General features: G+C 48.8%; 18 non-coding genes across 18 annotated transcripts; all 18 read right to left on the bottom strand.

Moving 5' to 3' along the window:
- Positions 1 to 673: 673 nt before the first annotated feature.
- Positions 674 to 790, bottom strand: LOC138233725 (U5 spliceosomal RNA). The gene has a single exon (XR_011187654.1). It is a non-coding gene; the product is annotated as a U5 spliceosomal RNA (small nuclear RNA).
- A 1,141-nt stretch (positions 791 to 1,931) lies between these two features.
- On the bottom strand, positions 1,932 to 2,048 carry LOC138233706 (U5 spliceosomal RNA). The gene has a single exon (XR_011187635.1). It is a non-coding gene; the product is annotated as a U5 spliceosomal RNA (small nuclear RNA).
- Positions 2,049 to 2,439: 391 nt separating this feature from the next.
- On the bottom strand, positions 2,440 to 2,556 carry LOC138233720 (U5 spliceosomal RNA). The gene has a single exon (XR_011187649.1). It is a non-coding gene; the product is annotated as a U5 spliceosomal RNA (small nuclear RNA).
- Positions 2,557 to 2,947: 391 nt separating this feature from the next.
- Positions 2,948 to 3,064, bottom strand: LOC138233703 (U5 spliceosomal RNA). The gene has a single exon (XR_011187632.1). It is a non-coding gene; the product is annotated as a U5 spliceosomal RNA (small nuclear RNA).
- A 390-nt stretch (positions 3,065 to 3,454) lies between these two features.
- On the bottom strand, positions 3,455 to 3,571 carry LOC138233734 (U5 spliceosomal RNA). Its single transcript, XR_011187663.1, has one exon. It is a non-coding gene; the product is annotated as a U5 spliceosomal RNA (small nuclear RNA).
- A 391-nt stretch (positions 3,572 to 3,962) lies between these two features.
- Positions 3,963 to 4,079, bottom strand: LOC138233701 (U5 spliceosomal RNA). Its single transcript, XR_011187630.1, has one exon. It is a non-coding gene; the product is annotated as a U5 spliceosomal RNA (small nuclear RNA).
- Positions 4,080 to 4,470: 391 nt separating this feature from the next.
- On the bottom strand, positions 4,471 to 4,587 carry LOC138233738 (U5 spliceosomal RNA). The gene has a single exon (XR_011187667.1). It is a non-coding gene; the product is annotated as a U5 spliceosomal RNA (small nuclear RNA).
- Positions 4,588 to 4,978: 391 nt separating this feature from the next.
- On the bottom strand, positions 4,979 to 5,095 carry LOC138233710 (U5 spliceosomal RNA). The gene has a single exon (XR_011187639.1). It is a non-coding gene; the product is annotated as a U5 spliceosomal RNA (small nuclear RNA).
- A 391-nt stretch (positions 5,096 to 5,486) lies between these two features.
- On the bottom strand, positions 5,487 to 5,603 carry LOC138233716 (U5 spliceosomal RNA). The gene has a single exon (XR_011187645.1). It is a non-coding gene; the product is annotated as a U5 spliceosomal RNA (small nuclear RNA).
- A 391-nt stretch (positions 5,604 to 5,994) lies between these two features.
- On the bottom strand, positions 5,995 to 6,111 carry LOC138233709 (U5 spliceosomal RNA). Its single transcript, XR_011187638.1, has one exon. It is a non-coding gene; the product is annotated as a U5 spliceosomal RNA (small nuclear RNA).
- A 391-nt stretch (positions 6,112 to 6,502) lies between these two features.
- On the bottom strand, positions 6,503 to 6,619 carry LOC138233700 (U5 spliceosomal RNA). Its single transcript, XR_011187629.1, has one exon. It is a non-coding gene; the product is annotated as a U5 spliceosomal RNA (small nuclear RNA).
- Positions 6,620 to 7,010: 391 nt separating this feature from the next.
- Positions 7,011 to 7,127, bottom strand: LOC138233699 (U5 spliceosomal RNA). Its single transcript, XR_011187628.1, has one exon. It is a non-coding gene; the product is annotated as a U5 spliceosomal RNA (small nuclear RNA).
- A 391-nt stretch (positions 7,128 to 7,518) lies between these two features.
- Positions 7,519 to 7,635, bottom strand: LOC138233736 (U5 spliceosomal RNA). The gene has a single exon (XR_011187665.1). It is a non-coding gene; the product is annotated as a U5 spliceosomal RNA (small nuclear RNA).
- Positions 7,636 to 8,026: 391 nt separating this feature from the next.
- LOC138233708 (U5 spliceosomal RNA) lies at positions 8,027 to 8,143 on the bottom strand. Its single transcript, XR_011187637.1, has one exon. It is a non-coding gene; the product is annotated as a U5 spliceosomal RNA (small nuclear RNA).
- A 1,958-nt stretch (positions 8,144 to 10,101) lies between these two features.
- trnar-ucg (transfer RNA arginine (anticodon UCG)) lies at positions 10,102 to 10,174 on the bottom strand. Its single transcript has one exon. It is a non-coding gene; the product is annotated as a tRNA-Arg (tRNA).
- A 4,659-nt stretch (positions 10,175 to 14,833) lies between these two features.
- Positions 14,834 to 14,906, bottom strand: trnar-ucu (transfer RNA arginine (anticodon UCU)). Its single transcript has one exon. It is a non-coding gene; the product is annotated as a tRNA-Arg (tRNA).
- A 2,453-nt stretch (positions 14,907 to 17,359) lies between these two features.
- trnar-acg (transfer RNA arginine (anticodon ACG)) lies at positions 17,360 to 17,432 on the bottom strand. The gene has a single exon. It is a non-coding gene; the product is annotated as a tRNA-Arg (tRNA).
- Positions 17,433 to 18,595: 1,163 nt separating this feature from the next.
- Positions 18,596 to 18,669, bottom strand: trnat-ggu (transfer RNA threonine (anticodon GGU)). Its single transcript has one exon. It is a non-coding gene; the product is annotated as a tRNA-Thr (tRNA).
- Positions 18,670 to 18,821: the final 152 nt, after the last annotated feature.

Genomic DNA, 18,821 nt, shown 5'->3' with positions numbered 1-18,821 from the left:
AAGGGAGGAGAAACACTGGAGGCAGTAAAACAAAGAGTGAAAGCTGGATGGAACAAGTGGAGAGAGATAACTGGAATAATCTGTGACAGGAAAATTCCCAGAAAGTTAAAGTGCAAAATGTACAAGACTGTGATTAGACCTGTACTACTATATGGAGCTGAATGCTTGGCAGTTGGAAAGAGGGAAGAGAACTTGATGAGAAGAACTGAAATGAGGATGTTGAGATGGATTCTGCAGATTTCAATGAAGGATAAGATCAGAAATGAAGAAATCCGTAGACAATGTAGGGTGGTGGATGTGGTTGAGAAGATGCGAGAGGCGAGGTTACGGTGGTATGGACATATCATGAGGAGGGACTTTGAGGAAGTAACAAAGAGGGTAATGGAATTTGAGGTGGAAGGTAACAATGGAAGAGGCAGGCCTAGAAAGAGATGGATAGATTGTGTGAGAAAAGATATGGAGGTATGTGAAGTGAGTGAGGAAGATGTGCTCGACAGAGACAAATGGAGAAGAGCAACCAAAGCAGCTGACCCCAGGACAGTCTGGGACTAAGGCTGTGAAAAAGAAGAAGAAGAAGAAGAAGAGCCTACTCCCTAAGTAGCCTGTGCTACTTACTGCATTGTAAGAGCGATTGTGAGCGGTTTTGTTTTCTCTCTTTGACCAGCCCAGCTGCGCCCCACCCGAAGGCAGGGAAGCACAAAAATTGTATGGAACTCATTCATGCTCCTCTCCATGGAAATCTTTAGTAAAAGGCAAAAGATTTGTACGAGATGAAGAGAAACCAGAGTGCGTGGCTGGACAGCTGCAGGAGCCCAGGCCGCCTTCAAGTCCTCTGCCCTGCCAGTCGTGGTTGTCAATGCACCTGGCCTTACAAACGAGCCAGTGGCTCTCAGCTTACCTGGCAGGGGAGATACCTTGATCAGCCTGTAGTTGGATTGTTTTCTTGTTTTGTGGAAGCAGTGTTTGTTTTGCAGTTTGAGATGGCAACCTTTGGATCCCGCAAGAATGCTGTACGTTTTGAGCTTTTGGATGACCTCTTCATGGATCGTATGCAGTTCAGCAGAAAAGTGTTACAGAAGGAACTTGGCTTTGAACCTCGGCACTTGGATTTCATCTTCGCTCTCCCAGGTCAGAAAGAATTTGAGGTTGTTTTTGCTACCTATTCTCTGTTTGAACAATGTGTGGATGTGTTTGAGGCAAAAAGAGGGAAAGTTCCTGCCCTTGAGAAGATCAACTTGCAGCCTCTGACACAGAGAGAGAGGAAAACGGTGCATGTTGTTATGTTCTCGGAAATGGCAAAGACGGAGGACATTCACACCTGGCTTAAGCAGTACTGCACCGTCCACCATGGAACTGAGGTTAGAGATGTTGACGGTATAAAAACAGGAGCAAGGAAATTCGAGGTTCGCTTGCTACCGGACAATGTAAATGGAGGCTTAAGGCACCTGCCCTCTACAATCCAGCTGGGCGCCTGCAATGGCTATGTTTTTTATGTGGGACAACCAAAGGTGTGTCGGCGCTGTGGTGCTGTGGGACACAGTGGGTGGGTGCTGTGCAGGAGCCCAGGCCGCCTTCAAGGCCTCTGCCCTGCCGGTCGTGGTTGGCAATACACCTGGCCTTACAAACGAGCCAGTGGGGCCCGTTCAGCTCCGGGCTCATCGCCTGCGGCTCACGGCTTGCGAGCGTGCCCAATCCGTGCGATAACTCGGAAAACACCCGGCCACACTGTGCCGGAAACGACGCACTCTGGGAAGCCGCTATGCAAAGCGAGGTCCCAAGATCCCCTGCGGCCGGACACTTCCCGCCCCCCAAAGAAAAGAGCGCCAATCAGACGGCCGGAGACCGAGGACTCGCGGAGCAGACTGCCACAATCGCCATAACAAGACCGATTGCGAGCGTTTTTGTTTTCTCTCTTTGACCAGCCAGGCTGCGCCCCACCCGAAGGCAGGGAAGCACAAAAATTGCATGGAACTCGTTCATGCTTCTCTCCACGGAAATCTTTAGTAAAAGGCGAAAGATTTGTACGAGATGAAGAGAAACCAGAGTGCGTGGCTGCACAGCTGCAGGAGCCCAGGCCACCTTCAAAGCCTCTGCCCTGCCGGTCGTGGTTGGCAATACACCTGGCCTTACAAACGAGCCAGTGGGGCCCGTTCAGCTCCGGGCTCATCGCCTGCGGCTCACGGCTTGCGAGCGTGCCGAATCCGTGCGATAACTCGGAAAACACCCGGTCACACTGTGCCGGAAACGACGCACTCTGGGAAGCCGCTATGCAAAGCGAGGTCCCAAGATCCCCTGCGGCCGGACACTTCCCGCCCTCCAAAGAAAAGAGCGCCAATCAGACGGCCGGAGACCGAGGACTCGCGGAGCAGACTGCCACAATCGCCATAACAAGACCGATTGCGAGCGTTTTTGTTTTCTCTCTTTGACCAGCCAGGCTGCGCCCCACCCAAAGGCAGGGAAGCACAAAAATTGCATGGAACGCATTCATGCTCCTCTCCACGGAAATCTTTAGTAAAAGGCGAAAGATTTGTACGAGATGAAGAGAAACCAGAGTGCGTGGCTGCACAGCTGCAGGAGCCCAGGCCGCCTTCAAAGCCTCTGCGCTGCCGGTCGTGGTTGGCAATGCACCTGGCCTTACAAACGAGCCAGTGGGGCCCGTTCAGCTCCGGGCTCATCGCCTGCGGCTCACGGCTTGCGAGCGTGACCAATCCGTGCGATAACTCGGAAAACACCCGGCCACACTGTGCCGGAAACGACGCACTCTGGGAAGCCGCTATGCAAAGCGAGGTCCCAAGATCCCCTGCAGCCGGACACTTCCCAACCCCCAAAAAAAAGAGCGCCAATCAGACGGCCGGAGACCGAGGACTCGCGGAGCAGACTGCCACAATCGCCATAACAAGACCGATTGCGAGCGTTTTTGTTTTCTCTCTTTGACCAGCCAGGCTGCGCCCCACCCGAAGGCAGGGAAGCACAAAAATTGCATGGAACTCATTCATGCTCCTCTCCACGGAAATCTTTAGTAAAAGGCGAAAGATTTGTACGAGATGAAGAGAAACCAGAGTGCGTGGCTGCACAGCTGCAGGAGCCCAGGCCGCCTTCAAAGCCTCTGCCCTGCCGGTCGTGGTTGGCAATACACCTGGCCTTACAAACGAGCCAGTGGGGCCCGTTCAGCTCCGGGCTCATCGCCTGCGGCTCACGGCTTGCGAGCGTGCCGAATCCATGCGATAACTCGGAAAACACCCGGCCACACTGTGCCGGAAACGACGCACTCTGGGAAGCCGCTATGCAAAGCGAGGTCCCAAGATCCCCTGCGGCCGGACACTTCCCGCCCCCCAAAGAAAAGAGCGCCAATCAGACGCCGGAGACCGTGGACTCGCGGAGCAGACTGCCACAATCGCCATAACAAGACCGATTGCGAGCGTTTTTGTTTTCTCTCTTTGACCAGCCAGGCTGCACCCCACCCGAAGGCAGGGAAGCACAAAAATTGCATGGAACTCATTCATGCTCCTCTCCACGGATATCTTTAGTAAAAGGCGAAAGATTTGTACGAGATGAAGAGAAACCAGAGTGCGTGGCTGCAAAGCTGCAGGAGCCCAGGCCGCCTTCAAAGCCTCTGCGCTGCCGGTCGTGGTTGGCAATGCACCTGGCCTTACAAACTAGCCAGTGGGGCCCGTTCAGCTCCGGGCTCATCGCCTGCGGCTCACGGCTTGCGAGCGTGACCAATCCGTGCGATAACTCGGAAAACACCCGGCCACACTGTGCCGGAAACGACGCACTCTGGGAAGCCGCTATGCAAAGCGAGGTCCCAAGATCCCCTGCAGCCGGACACTTCCCAACCCCCAAAGAAAAGAGCGCCAATCAGACGGCCGGAGACCGAGGACTCGCGGAGCAGACTGCCACAATCGCCATAACAAGACCGATTGCGAGCGTTTTTGTTTTCTCTCTTTGACCAGCCAGGCTGCGCCCCACCCGAAGGCAGGGAAGCACAAAAATTGCATGGAACTCATTCATGCTCCTCTCCACGGAAATCTTTAGTAAAAGGCGAAAGATTTGTACGAGATGAAGAGAAACCAGAGTGCGTGGCTGCACAGCTGCAGGAGCCCAGGCCGCCTTCAAGGCCTCTGCCCTGCCGGTCGTGGTTGGCAATACACCTGGCCTTACAAACGAGCCAGTGGGGCCCGTTCAGCTCCGGGCTCATCGCCTGCGGCTCACGGCTTGCGAGCGTGCCGAATCCGTGCGATAACTCGGAAAACACCCGGCCACACTGTGCCGGAAACGACGCACTCTGGGAAGCCGCTATGCAAAGCGAGGTCCCAAGATCCCCCGCGGCCGGACACTTCCCGCCCCCCAAAGAAAAGAGCGCCAATCAGACGGCCGGAGACCGTGGACTCGCGGAGCAGACTGCCACAATCGCCATAACAAGACCGATTGCGAGCGTTTTTGTTTTCTCTCTTTGACCAGCCAGGCTGCGCCCCACCCGAAGGCAGGGAAGCACAAAAATTGCATGGAATGCATTCATGCTCCTCTCCACGGAAATCTTTAGTAAAAGGCGAAAGATTTGTACGAGATAAAGAGAAACCAAAGTGCGTGGCTGCACAGCTGCAGGAGTCCAGGCCACCTTCAAAGCCTCTGCGCTGCCGGTCGTGGTTGGCAATGCACCTGGCCTTACAAACTAGCCAGTGGGGCCCGTTCAGCTCCGGGCTCATCGCCTGCGGCTCACGGCTTGCGAGCGTGACCAATCCGTGCGATAACTCGGAAAACACCCGGCCACACTGTGCCGGAAACGACGCACTCTGGGAAGCCGCTATGCAAAGCGAGGTCCCAAGATCCCCTGCGGCCGGACACTTCCCAACCCCCAAAGAAAAGAGCGCCAATCAGACGGCCGGAGACCGAGGACTCGCGGAGCAGACTGCCACAATCGCCATAACAAGACCGATTGCGAGCGTTTTTGTTTTCTCTCTTTGACCAGCCAGGCTGCGCCCCACCCGAAGGCAGGGAAGCACAAAAATTGCATGGAACTCGTTCATGCTCCTCTCCACGGAAATCTTTAGTAAAAGGCGAAAGATTTGTACGAGATGAAGAGAAACCAGAGTGCGTGGCTGCACAGCTTCAGGAGCCCAGGCCACCTTCAAAGCCTCTGCCCTGCCGGTCGTGGTTGGCAATACACCTGGCCTTACAAACGAGCCAGTGGGGCCCGTTCAGCTCCGGGCTCATCGCCTGCGGCTCACGGCTTGCGAGCGTGCCGAATCCGTGCGATAACTCGGAAAACACCCGGCCACACTGTGCCGGAAACGACGCACTCTGGGAAGCCGCTATGCAAAGCGAGGTCCCAAGATCCCCTGCGGCCGGACACTTCCCGCCCCCCAAAGAAAAGAGCGCCAATCAGACGGCCGGAGACCGAGGACTCGCGGAGCAGACTGCCACAATCGCCATAACAAGACCGATTGCGAGCGTTTTTGTTTTCTCTCTTTGACCAGCCAGGCTGCGCCCCACCCGAAGGCAGGGAAGCACAAAAAATGCATGGAACTCATTCATGCTCCTCTCCACGGAAATCTTTAGTAAAAGGCAAAAGATTTGTACGAGATGAAGAGAAACCAGAGTGCGTGGCTGCACAGCTGCAGGAGCCCAGGCCGCCTTCAACGCCTCTGCGCTGCCGGTCGTGGTTGGCAATGCACCTGGCCTTACAAACTAGCCAGTGGGGCCCGTTCAGCTCCGGGCTCATCGCCTGCGGCTCACGGCTTGCGAGCGTGACCAATCCGTGCGATAACTCGGAAAACACCCGGCCACACTGTGCCGGAAACGACGCACTCTGGGAAGCCGCTATGCAAAGCGAGGTCCCAAGATCCCCTGCAGCCGGACACTTCCCAACCCCCAAAGAAAAGAGCGCCAATCAGACGGCCGGAGACCGAGGACTCGCGGAGCAGACTGCCACAATCGCCATAACAAGACCGATTGCGAGCGTTTTTGTTTTCTCTCTTTGACCAGCCAGGCTGCGCCCCACCCGAAGGCAGGGAAGCACAAAAATTGCATGGAACTCGTTCATGCTCCTCTCCACGGAAATCTTTAGTAAAAGGCGAAAGATTTGTACGAGATGAAGAGAAACCAGAGTGCGTGGCTGCACAGCTGCAGGAGCCCAGGCCGCCTTCAAGGCCTCTGCCCTGCCGGTCGTGGTTGGCAATACACCTGGCCTTACAAACGAGCCAGTGGGGCCCGTTCAGCTCCGGGCTCATCGCCTGCGGCTCACGGCTTGCGAGCGTGCCCAATCCGTGCGATAACTCGGAAAACACCCGGCCACACTGTGCCGGAAACGACGCACTCTGGGAAGCCGCTATGCAAAGCGAAGTCCCAAGATCCCCGGAGGCCGGACACTTCCCGCCCCCCAAAGAAAAGAGCGCCAATCAGACGGCCGGAGACCGAGGACTCGCGGAGCAGACTGCCACAATCGCCATAACAAGACCGATTGCGAGCGTTTTTGTTTTCTCTCTTTGACCAGCCAGGCTGCGCCCCACCCGAAGGCAGGGAAGCACAAAAATTGCATGGAACTCATTCATGCTCCTCTCCACGGAAATCTTTAGTAAAAGGCGAAAGATTTGTACGAGATGAAGAGAAACCAGAGTGCGTGGCTGCACAGCTGCAGGAGCCCAGGCCGCCTTCAAGGCCTCTGCCCTGCCGGTCGTGGTTGGCAATACACCTGGCCTTACAAACGAGCCAGTGGGGCCCGTTCAGCTCCGGGCTCATCGCCTGCGGCTCACGGCTTGCGAGCGTGCCGAATCCGTGCGATAACTCGGAAAACACCCGGCCACACTGTGCCGGAAACGACGCACTCTGGGAAGCCGCTATGCAAAGCGAGGTCCCAAGATCCCCTGCGGCCGGACACTTCCCGCCCCCCAAAGAAAAGAGCGCCAATCAGACGGCCGGAGACCGAGGACTCGCGGAGCAGACTGCCACAATCGCCATAACAAGACCGATTGCGAGCGTTTTTGTTTTCTCTCTTTGACCAGCCAGGCTGCGCCCCACCCGAAGGCAGGGAAGCACAAAAATTGCATGGAACTCATTCATGCTCCTCTCCACGGAAATCTTTAGTAAAAGGCGAAAGATTTGTACGAGATGAAGAGAAACCAGAGTGCGTGGCTGCACAGCTGCAGGAGCCCAGGCCGCCTTCAAGGCCTCTGCCCTGCCGGTCGTGGTTGGCAATACACCTGGCCTTACAAACGAGCCAGTGGGGCCCGTTCAGCTCCGGGCTCATCGCCTGCGGCTCACGGCTTGCGAGCGTGCCGAATCCGTGCGATAACTCGGAAAACACCCGGCCACACTGTGCCGGAAATGACGCACTCTGGGAAGCCGCTATGCAAAGCGAGGTCCCAAGATCCCCTGCGGCCGGACACTTCCCGCCCCCCAAAGAAAAGAGCGCCAATCAGACGGCCGGAGACCGTGGACTCGCGGAGCAGACTGCCACAATCGCCATAACAAGACCGATTGCGGGCGTTTTTGTTTTCTCTCTTTGACCAGCCAGGCTGCGCCCCACCCGAAGGCAGGGAAGCACAAAAATTGCATGGAACGCATTCATGCCCCTCTCCACGGAAATCTTTAGTAAAAGGCGAAAGATTTGTACGAGATGAAGAGAAACCAGAGTGCGTGGCTGCACAGCTGCAGGAGCCCAGGCCGCCTTCAAAGCCTCTGCGCTGCCGGTCGTGGTTGGCAATGCACCTGGCCTTACAAACTAGCCAGTGGGGCCCGTTCAGCTCCGGGCTCATCGCCTGCGGCTCACGGCTTGCGAGCGTGACCAATCCGTGCGATAACTCGGAAAACACCCGGCCACACTGTGCCGGAAACGACGCACTCTGGGAAGCCGCTATGCAAAGCGAGGTCCCAAGATCCCCTGCGGCTGGACACTTCCCAACCCCCAAAGAAAAGAGCGCCAATCAGACGGCCGGAGACCGAGGACTCGCGGAGCAGACTGCCACAATCGCCATAACAAGACCGATTGCGAGCGTTTTTGTTTTCTCTCTTTGACCAGCCAGGCTGCGCCCCACCCGAAGGCAGGGAAGCACAAAAATTGCATGGAACTCGTTCATGCTCCTCTCCACGGAAATCTTTAGTAAAAGGCGAAAGATTTGTACGAGATGAAGAGAAACCAGAGTGCGTGGCTGCACAGCTTCAGGAGCTTCAGCTTCAGAACCTAGAAACATATACGTGAGGAGTATTTACGTAGTATCGGTTTCAAGACATACCTCTCAAATACTGTAAATCAAGTTAAAAATATCTCAAGACCGATTCTGGTCATAATGAAACCATGTTTCGTGTATGTTTTCTTTAAAGTACCGAGACCAGCCATATACTGTATGTTTATGTTCCAAAATTAATATCGTTTATGGCCTTCACACGTGTTCCAGTATGCTGCTATTCTTTTTATGCTCAGGCACTAAGATTTCCCTTCAGTGGTAAAATTCCATATAAATATTCAATACTTAAACGGGCACAGTTAAGACATTAAATATACATATACATATACATATACAAACTGTATACAGTACAGTTTGCATACGGTAATATGTTTATGTTCCTAAATCAACCTCTTTTATGAGCATGTGAAAGGCATGGTGAATCGATTCTCAAAAATTACTGTACTTTGCATGATTGGAAAAAAATGCGTGATTGCGAAATGCTGTGGTGTTACTTTTACAAAGACGGGCAATGAAAAAAATAATGTGGACCAGGGCAATACTTTGAGTTTACAGCTTGTCCAAGTTCATTTATTATTAATACTATTAGTAATATCTTCATTAAAGACTTTGATGGCTACAGCTCAAACATGAGAAGTTGAGCTTTATTAGCTCCACCTTGCAGAAATTCCGGATACTATTATTTTGCTAGCGGTATTTACCGGTAACTCGCGGTATTTACCGGTAACTTGTGGTAGACTGCGTACAGCGTACGCCCGCGCATTTTGAATGGCTGCATCTGTAGCAATCATATTGTAGCAGACACTCAATTGCCTGTTTCACAAATGATCATATTTTACTAGAGATTCTGTTTGGGATACGGATGTGCATTCTGACAGCAATCTCTTACAAAAAATGATTTTACCTTATCGCGGCTTTGCCCTTCTTGCCTCTTTGGACAATATCTCCATCTTGTGGTCGTTGTTGGTAATGTCTAGACAATATCTCCATCTTGTGGTCGTTGTTGGTAATGTCTTCTTATAGATGGATACTTTATTGATCCCGTGAGGGAAATTGCAGTGCAACAGCAGCTTAACACACACAACACAGCCACAGTGTAACAATTATATAATAATAGTACAATACTGTATATATACTGTATATATATATATGAAACAGAAATAGAAACAGAAACAGGAATCGCTTACTCACCTGGAGAATCTCTGTAGGAATATCTAGCATTTATCAATGGAAATAAAAGCTGCTTTAATACAGTGCATGTTCAAACTCAAACCCTCAGCTGCTGTTCTTGTTTGTTTTGGGACAAATTGCAACTGAGCATCGCATGAGCCGTTACGTACCCTTATCTGTTAGGGAATTTCAAGGGAGGAGTTAGGTCAGAATGGGTAGGCTGCAAAACAACAAGTAAAGATTTATTCCGAGATGAAACGTTGTGGCGGTTTTCTTATCTTTTCAACATGGACTAAACTTTTACGTGTTCCTTATATGCTATATATGTATATATTAGCACCAATGTCGTTCTTAAAAACTAACATGAAATTGTCAGGGACATTCACCTATATACAAAGACGAGACAGACAAAGTAATAATTCTATATTAACGTGGCCTACATATTGACGCAATGATCGAACTAAGTGACGTGTTCTGATTCAGATCCCCTGCAGTTCATGCCAATTAGAACAATAGCAATGCTGAGTCCTCCCCACCCTACTGAGCACAAATTCAGCTGCTCTCCAGTTCTGTTCTGCATGTTTTTTCATTGCAATTGAGCTCGGAGCTGGAGATGATCTCCATACAGTTCTGTGTTAACTAGCCCGCACTTGCGTGCTAATTTACGGGTTGTGGCAGATGCTTTTCTATAGTTCATATACATGACGGCAACCTGTTACCGAGGAACCTGAGAGGTTTAAAAGCCTCACGAACCAGGCAGGACTCGAACCTACAATCTTCTGATCCGAAGTCAGACGCGTAATCCATTACGCCACTGGCCCATAGAACATGTGTTTGCATTCCACCACAGAGAGCTCTACACTGCTACCAGTAGTACACTTCCCCATCTAAATTTTCACAGCAAGAAACTTGTGTTTCCTACTATTTTTATCAGGTTTAAAATATCATCTCCTTAAAACAGAAAAAGTGTTGGTGTGTCGTGCTGAAATTCTGATTGATTTTGAATTCAAAGAAAAAAGGTTTTCTTCCAAAACACCGTGAAATTGTCACATCTTACAGACAATAGGTGTATTCCATGTTGAAAAGAGAAGAAAGAAAACCATGGAGCCTTTTACAGGTGTGAGGCTTCTTCAGGTGTGAGAAGACCTCACGGCCGAAACGCTGTGTTTCCGTTCTTCTCTTTTCAGCATGCAATAAACCTATTACTTGTTCCTTTGCAGCCGAGGCATGCTGACGTAGCTACCCAGCTGAACATCTTGCAGACTCTACAGTACTTCTCTCCTGTAGAAGTAAAGCAGGGCTTGCTGGGTGAGCTTTTGCTCCGGTAAATTAGGTCACGTGTCATGTTAAATCACTTCTTCTAAACACAACATTTGCTGGTGCTAGCTTTCCCCATGAAAAGAGACATTTCCCTTACAGTACATGACATATCGTTTTTATTCTATCAATAAGTATAGAAATAAAACAAAAGAAAAAATGTTGTCGCCAAAGAATGCACAGCTCTGTCGCCTTGGGGAGGTGTCAAGGGCATTGAGCTCCTTGGACATGAGAAGTGCCCGATAAATGCCATTTCTCATCATTTCTCTTGGCGTCAGTTCTGCTATTAAATGGGACGGAGGCAACGGGCTCAGAGAGCAGATTAAGTGCACACCGAACGCAGATGTGTCCAAGTGTCTGTAAAAGCACGGTGCTCTGCTGGCGCTGTTCCCTAGTGGCTTAAAGTGCCTGCCTAGTAAGCAGGCGATCCTGGGTCTGAATACCAGCGGTGCCTCTCTCCGTGTCTTGTTGTGCCGCATATCTCATTTCAGACAAACATGTACAGCTTGGTTCAGTTTAATGCAAGAATTCATTTCCTTTCTGGAATAACTTGTTTTTGAAGAAATCCATACAGCTTGTGAAAGATGAAATCCATTTCTTGGTTGTCAGTGGAAAAAGATTGCCGGCTGCAAGAAGTGCAAGTGATTGTTTTCTTTGACCATAAACCTGCAAATGTAGGGCGCACAAAAGACTGTCAGACTCTGTGGTGCTGAAAAGTTGGTGGTTCAAGCCCCTCCAGTATGCGTGTCTCAGTTTTTCCAATGTAAACATCATCACCATTGCTAAAGAAGATGGCGCAGAAGGCTCCACAGCCGAAACGTTGTGCTTCTTTTCTTCTCTTTTCAGCATGGAGTAAACCTTTGCTTTATCCTTTGCAGCCTAAGCATGCTGACGCAGCTACCTTTCTCTTAACACGCCTCAATCATTATTCACTAAAACGATCAGCAGAATAAGTCGCCTTTGTGGTGATGTCACTCCTCTGCTTCACAAATGTCCTTAGTGACGGGCCATTTCTTTCTGCCATTTTTCCGGAGCGGTTATTGATTGCTCCATCATTTCCCTCTTACTTTCCATCACTAGATTGAAAAAAAAAACAGAAACAGGCTGACAGGACGACAATCAAATTGCAAAAACTCATCAAAGCACTCGATAGAGTATTTGAATCCACAAGTAGCTACGAGCAACTTTGTCCTGGCTTGCATGAAAGTCGGAAAATGTCAAAAAGAAAAAGATGGTGGCTTTTTCATATTCGTTCTTTTATTTTTAGTTCGTTGCTTCTTCTGTCCATTGTCCTCCTGCCTGGCTCTTAACCTGTGACTGTTTGAACGCACACAGTAGACTTTCATGCAGGGGATTTGTCCTGAGCCTCTGTGAAAGACCCACCCACCCCCATAAATAACTGCTCTAGAAACACATGAATGCAAAACTAAACCACAGCTTAAAGAGGAGCTTGTCATGACCGCCAGGCAGTTAAGACCAACTCTTAAGCAATCTAAACAGCACCAGCAGCGGGTGATTATTAACAAACGCCGCCGCACGAGTTTACCCACCTGCACACACTCCACCGTGCGGTACGCAGTGCTATTTTTACCATCTTTATCTGCTTCCCGCTGGTATTGAGTCTACTCCTTGAGAGCTCTACCTGGCGTTTTTTCCATTACCTCGTTTATTCTGGATATTGGACTCCCCTTCTAACTTTTCGACTTTGGACCTCGCCTCTCACCTCGGACTGTTTGCCACCAGTGTTCTCCCTGGATTACGACTTACCTTACGCCTCTTGACCAAGAAACAAAGCAAAGCAGAGCAAAACAAAACAAAATGAACAAACGAAAACCCTCACGTCCCGCACTTGCATATAACGCCGTTACGTGCCCGAGCGGTATTTTACGTCATCCTAGCACTGCACCCCGGGGCGTACGGTATATGGGAACGAGCACACGGCACGAATCGTCTCGAATCTCGAATCACTCCCTACAGCTGTAAGGCACCTTGAAGCATGCACCCCCAACATTCTTCTTTGCGCATCTGTGTAAGGTAAACTCTTGAGCAAACTCTGAACCAGCTCTAAGGAAACTAATCCGATTAGACGTTACTTTGACTCATCTTTTAAGGGACCCTTGTTAATTGGAGAAATCAATGATTTCGAATGAATTCTGTATGCGTTAAAAGACAGCTATACACAGAAAACATGCAGGACACTTCTCATGATGTTTCCCGAGCCGAAACACAGTGCGTTTTTCCAAGCCATCTGACAAAGCCCGCCCACTGAAAACTGCAGCAAATCGTGTAAAGACGTTCAACTTTGTAACTACTGCACGCACAGGAAGCAGAATAAATTCCTCTTTTCAAACTGTCAAAGGTTTACTTTGCGAACACTGCAGGACATCGCACAATCTCTTTTGAACGGGGACAAACGATTTCTTATGGGGCACAGTAAGTACAGACGTTTAAAAAGCTCCACTCATGCCGACGATGCAGCATGAAGAAGCGCAACCTAACGTTTGCATTCCTAGCAAATTCCTTTTATTTTTTGATAAATAAAGACAGTCTTGTTTAACAAACAACACACACAACATTTTACATTGTCAATTCAATTCAAATCAATGTATTTCTATATAGCGCCTTTCACAACAAGGTTGTCCCAAGGCACTTAACAATGCAAGTTGTTAAGAGCCTTGTGTCTAATATGCCGCCTAGGTAACGTGCTGTCTCTTTGAGGCAAATGTTTAAATCCTCTGAGTTAAGTGCTGAAGTTATAGTAGTCCTATCAGTATTGTTGCCTCCGATCAACAGATCCTCAGTTTTCTCAGAGTTGAGTAACAAAAAGTTTTCACACATCCAAGTATTTCCTTCCTTAATGCATTTAACTAAACTGATAATAGAAGAGTTGTCGTTTGGTGTAAACAAAATGTTTATTTGAGTGTCATCAGCATATGAATGAAAGTTCATATTATTTTTTCATATTATCCTACCTATCAGCAGCATGTAGAGAGAGAGAGCAATATTGGTCCCAGCACTGATCTTCTGGTACCCCAAATTGAACTGGTGACATTGATGAAGCAGTACAATTATTAGATATTTGAACATAATGAAAACGATGAGTAAAATGTGAAGTAAACCACTGAAGGACGGTTCCAGATAAGCCAACCTCAAACTCAAGCCTGTGTAACAAAACAGAGAGGTCAACCGTGTCAAAGGCAGCTCTAAGATCTAAAAGCACAAGCACTGTTGCATTCCCCGCATCAGTAGCTAAGAGAATATCATTTACGACTCTTGTTAATGCAGTTTCAGAAACCAGACTGAAATTTCTCAAGTATATTATTTGAATCCAGATACGATTGACGTTGGGCAACAACTATTCTCCCAAGACTTTTAGATTGAAATGGGACCTTTGAGACAGGCCTGTAGTTGTTAAGAACTTGTGGATCCAAATTTGACTTCTTAAGGAGCGGTCTAACAACCGCTACCTTAAATTGATCAGGTACAACGCCTGACGCAAGCGATGCATTCATCATACTAATTATAGGTCCTGCCAGTCCTTCGAGGGAATCTTTGACTAGCTGAGTGGGGATGGGATCTAGCGAACAGGTGGTTGACTTTGTCTTACGTCTGTGTTCATGAGTCCACCATAAGAAAAAATCTGAACAGGAGTGGTGATCATGCGAGGTCACCATGGAGGAAACCACTGCTCTCCCCCCAAAAAAAACCACCACTGCCCCTCTCAAGTTTGCTAAAGACCACATGGATGTTCCACAGCAACTCCTGGAACAATGTTCTGTGGACAGACGTGACAAAAGTTGAACTTGTTGGTAAATGTGCACAGCGTTATGTTTGGAGATAACAAAACACTGCATACCAACTCCAAAACCTCATCCCACCTGGGAAGCATGGCGGAGGCTGTTTTGTTAAAACAGCAATGTCAAATGTTGGGCGTGTGTTGTTTGTTAAATCAGACTCTCTTTATTGATTATTATGACTTAGATAAAGATAAGATCACATGTTAGGAGCCATTCATGCAGAAATCCACATCATTCCGAAGGGCTGTTTACAAAAGTTTTTCTCCCAACTGTATGTGAGAGAAAAGCAGAGACGCTCACTGAGTAAGGTGGGGTTGCAGCTTTGCAAATCACAAGGACATTTGTACGCTCAAAATGGGACAGGAGCACCCCAGATGGGACTCGAACCCACAATCCCTGGCTTAGAAGGCCAGTGCCTTATCCATTAGGCCACTGGGACACACTGGGTTGGGTCGATCACGCTGATGAAGAGCCAGTTTTTTTTTTTCCTTTGCTTTTTCAAAGGGATCCCCAAAATTAGGAAAGTTAGGCAGCAGAAGGTTTACTGTGACCTGAGAAGGACCGGCATCCAATCACGGTGGTGCACACACACACGCTCTCACTCATCTGAGCTACACGGCTACCAAGATGATCTCAGGTGCGCCGAGCTGGTACGGAACATATTGAACTGATCGACGGCGAATTGTCTCTCAGACAGGCTTTTCACCTCTGAGCTCCCTGACTGACAGTAATCCGCTAGGTAGTGAAACAGTCAGCTGCTTCTAAGCCTTAAACAGCTGCATCTCGGCGCTTCCACAGAGAGATGATTTGAAAGCCAAACATCGCCCATTGGGAACACCTTACTATCACTAGTTTAAGAGACTCTTAAGGTCTTGCAGAGGTGCCTGTCTAATAGCATGCGCTTTGCGAGCTATAGGTGTTTGGACTAAGGCAGAATGCCTGTTAACAAAATGTTTTTCTAAAGGGGCCTCGCACTCTTTTCCAAGCAATGGTCACCATCCCCACCGAGTGTCACAATGTAGTCATGTCCTAGGACATCACCTGTTAGTCTCCATTTGTCTGCCACCAACACTTTAGGTTACGGGGTCACAACCGCACCCCGGAGACCAGAGGAGCCGTTGGCGTTCTGGCGGCGCAGATTGGGCTGAAGGTGGGGCGCTTGAATCTCGCTGTTGGAGGCCGTCTGAAACTGACCCAAGCCTTTCCCTTGAATTAAATGTAAATAAGAAATGAACCCCAGATGCACATGGAATCAATCACGTGTTTCCTTTGAGCCGTTTCAGAGACTGCTACAGAGTTTACCTTGCACAGATGCGCAAAGATTAATGATGGGGGTGCACGCTTCCAGGCGTCTTACTACTGTAGGGAGTGATTGAGACAATTCGTAGCTTGTGCTCATTTCCCTCTATTCCCCGTGTTACAGTGGTAGGATGACGTAAATTCCTGCTTCGACACGTAACGGGACTATAATCAAGTGCAGGAGCTGAGGGCTTTAGTTTTGTTTCGTTTTCCATGGCGTTCGTAAGCGCGCAAATCAAAGGCAATTCCTGCGTCTAACACGAATGTAAATGCTTTTGAAAGTGCAGTGTGGTGCAGCTTGTAAAATCCTTGTCCACATTTTTGGTTTGTTGATGTTTTTTTCTGTCTGCCAAAGTTGCGTTTTGACATCCGGACTGGGGGACTTTATCATTTGAACGTGAAGCCAGCCTTAAACCCTCTGAGGCGTGTCTGTCTGCCGGCACGAATCTTGTGAAAGGTATTTTTTTTTAACGGAGAGCAACTTTAAAAAGGTTTCCGCAGCCACCTCGCAGTCCGTGTTTGATTATAGGAGGAATACGGCGGCGGCGAGTTCGCATTTGTCGTGCTCGAGTGGTTAAGGCGATGGGCTCGAAATGCGTTGGGGCTTCCCCGCGCAGGTTCGAAACCTGCCGACTCCGGCGTCTGCCGCACGTCGCCTTGTGCCTGCACGGCAGAGGCGAAGGGCCGCTTCTCCTTTCCTGGTACTATAACAACGCGAAATCGCTTGGACCCGCTGCCATTGAAATCAATTCTTCAGATAACCACACATTTTGCGTTCGCACCTCTGGTGCTCTACTTATACCTTTGAAAACCTAATGAATAAAGCTGAAAGAACCGACACGATATGTAGGTGCTGGTAAAGCACGCAGTAAAGAACTGTTAACAGCAAGGGTTTCAGTGGGTTAACTGAGGAGAAGGGCGTGATCGCTAATTGTTGACTTTTTATTTGGTGTTAGAAACACTCTTACTGTGCATGACGTGCAACAAATGTAGCCACAGAAATTGCATCACGCTTTCATGTATGCTATTGCAGACACCAACGTTGCCTAGATAGAAAACCGAAATAGCCGTGGGTTTGCTTGCTGGTCTGAAGGATCTCTCTTCGAATCTCTATCATTTGTCAATGGAAGTAAAAGGCGCTGCAATCTCATACGTTCAGAATCAAACCCGCAGCTGTTGTTCGACTTTATTTCTTGACTAATTACAACTGAGTGTCGCATGAGCAGTTACATAAACTTGTCTGGTATATTTGAACACAAATGCCGTTCTTCAATTAAAACTAACAGAACATTGTCAGGGACATTCAGTTCTATACAAACAAGAGACAGACAAGAGAATATTTCTACCGTTCATGTGGACTACGTGTTGACTTACTGATCGGAATAATTGAAAGGTTCGGGCTCATAGCCGATGCAGTGCGTGCTAATTAGAACAGCAACGCTGAGCTCTCAGCACCGTACTGAGCCCAGGTGTTTTTCTAAAGCTGTCAGGTGCAGTTCATTTACATGAAGGAAATCTCTTACCGGGTACGATTACAATGCAGTAAGTAGCACAGACTACTTAGGGAGTAGCCAGATGCGTTTAAAAACGACCCGAGCCAGGCAGGAGTCGAACCTGCAATCTCCTGATCCGTAGTCAGACGCGTTATCCATTGCGCCACTGGCCCCGGTGTGACACTGCAGGACTGTAACCCAGTGAGATCAGCACTGCAACTAGTAAAATATTACCCCCGGTCCATTCTTTACCAAAAGTGAGAAAGACCTGTTTTCTACATTTTGTCTGTTTTAAAACCATATCTCAAACCAAACCAAGAGTCTGTCTTTTGCACTGATATTCTGATTCATTTCGATTTCAAAGAAAAAAAAAACATTATCTTCCAAAGCATCATAAAATTGTCCCTTCTTCCAGACTCTACTTCTCTCTTGTAGTAGTACAGCAGACCTTTCCAGGTGAGCAGATCACAGAGTCCGAAATATGCTTCCTCCATCAAGAAAAGTACCTGAACATGACTCTGTCTTCATAAAAGCGCCCCTGTAATAAAGAAATTAAATCCGAAATCAAGAGGGCAGTTGCCTACTGAAGTTCAAGAAGTCATCAATTTTAACCTAGCAACACATTAAAGGCTGCATCTATACAAGTACGATTCTAGAAATGCTCACCAGATTACGTTTTAAGAAGGAACTGCGCCTCAGGTTCCGCCGAGATCTTAACTTGGATGGCAGGATTCAGAGTCCGGAGTGCGGACTGATGGCGCACGGAGGGTCCACATACTGTGGATCCCTCAGTTTTCTTCCGCGTGTTTAAACCGCCAGCGTGTGACTCCCCTGTCCCCGTGACCTCATTGCTCTGCTCTCGCCTCTGTGCAGCTGAGCCCGACTCATGGTAAAGTGGAAAAAAGTATGCCCTCAACGTGGGATTTACTCTGGATCGAGGATAGATGTCACTTTTTTATCATTGAACAGGATGTATGTGATGTGGCGACTAGGTTCAATTTTGTATCCTCTTTAAAAGATTAAGGACTGGGGTGAGCGTGATTTACCACCCTTTCAGCTAAGAACCCGACATGCGGACCGTTTAAGCTGCATAGACTCGGTTGTTTAACTCGTCTCCGTTAGCAGGGTTAAGGTTAAAGAAAAAAAACATTGCTGACTTCTTTTTTTTTTTGCCAGCCGCCAGCGCTGATTAGCAAGGTTTGTATTTCATGTTTTGCAAGTTGCATCCATTTTAAGAAAAACAAGTCGCGTTAAAGACAGGAAATGAATACTTGCAAGTCTAGCCGTAGGCGGTTGTCTGTAAGGACCAGTTCTGTTTGAGAAAACAGAACAAAGAAGGCACCGCTGGGATTTGAACCCAGGATCTCCTATTTACCAGGCAGGCGCTTTAACCAACTAAGCCCCGGCGCCCCAGGAGCATTATCCTTTTGCAGCCACTTGGACACACCACTCAGACACATCTGCATTCGGTGTGTGCTCCGCCTGCTCGCTGAGCAAGTTGCCACCTTTACATACAATAGCAATATCAACACCAAGAGAAAGGGTGACAAATGGCTTTTATC

This window comes from Lepisosteus oculatus, unplaced genomic scaffold (assembly GCF_040954835.1).
Source record: "Lepisosteus oculatus isolate fLepOcu1 unplaced genomic scaffold, fLepOcu1.hap2 HAP2_SCAFFOLD_70, whole genome shotgun sequence".
Taxonomy (NCBI): domain Eukaryota; kingdom Metazoa; phylum Chordata; class Actinopteri; order Semionotiformes; family Lepisosteidae; genus Lepisosteus; species Lepisosteus oculatus.
The sequence above is the reverse complement of the archived record's forward strand: the minus strand, read 5'-3'. Positions and strand labels throughout refer to the sequence as shown.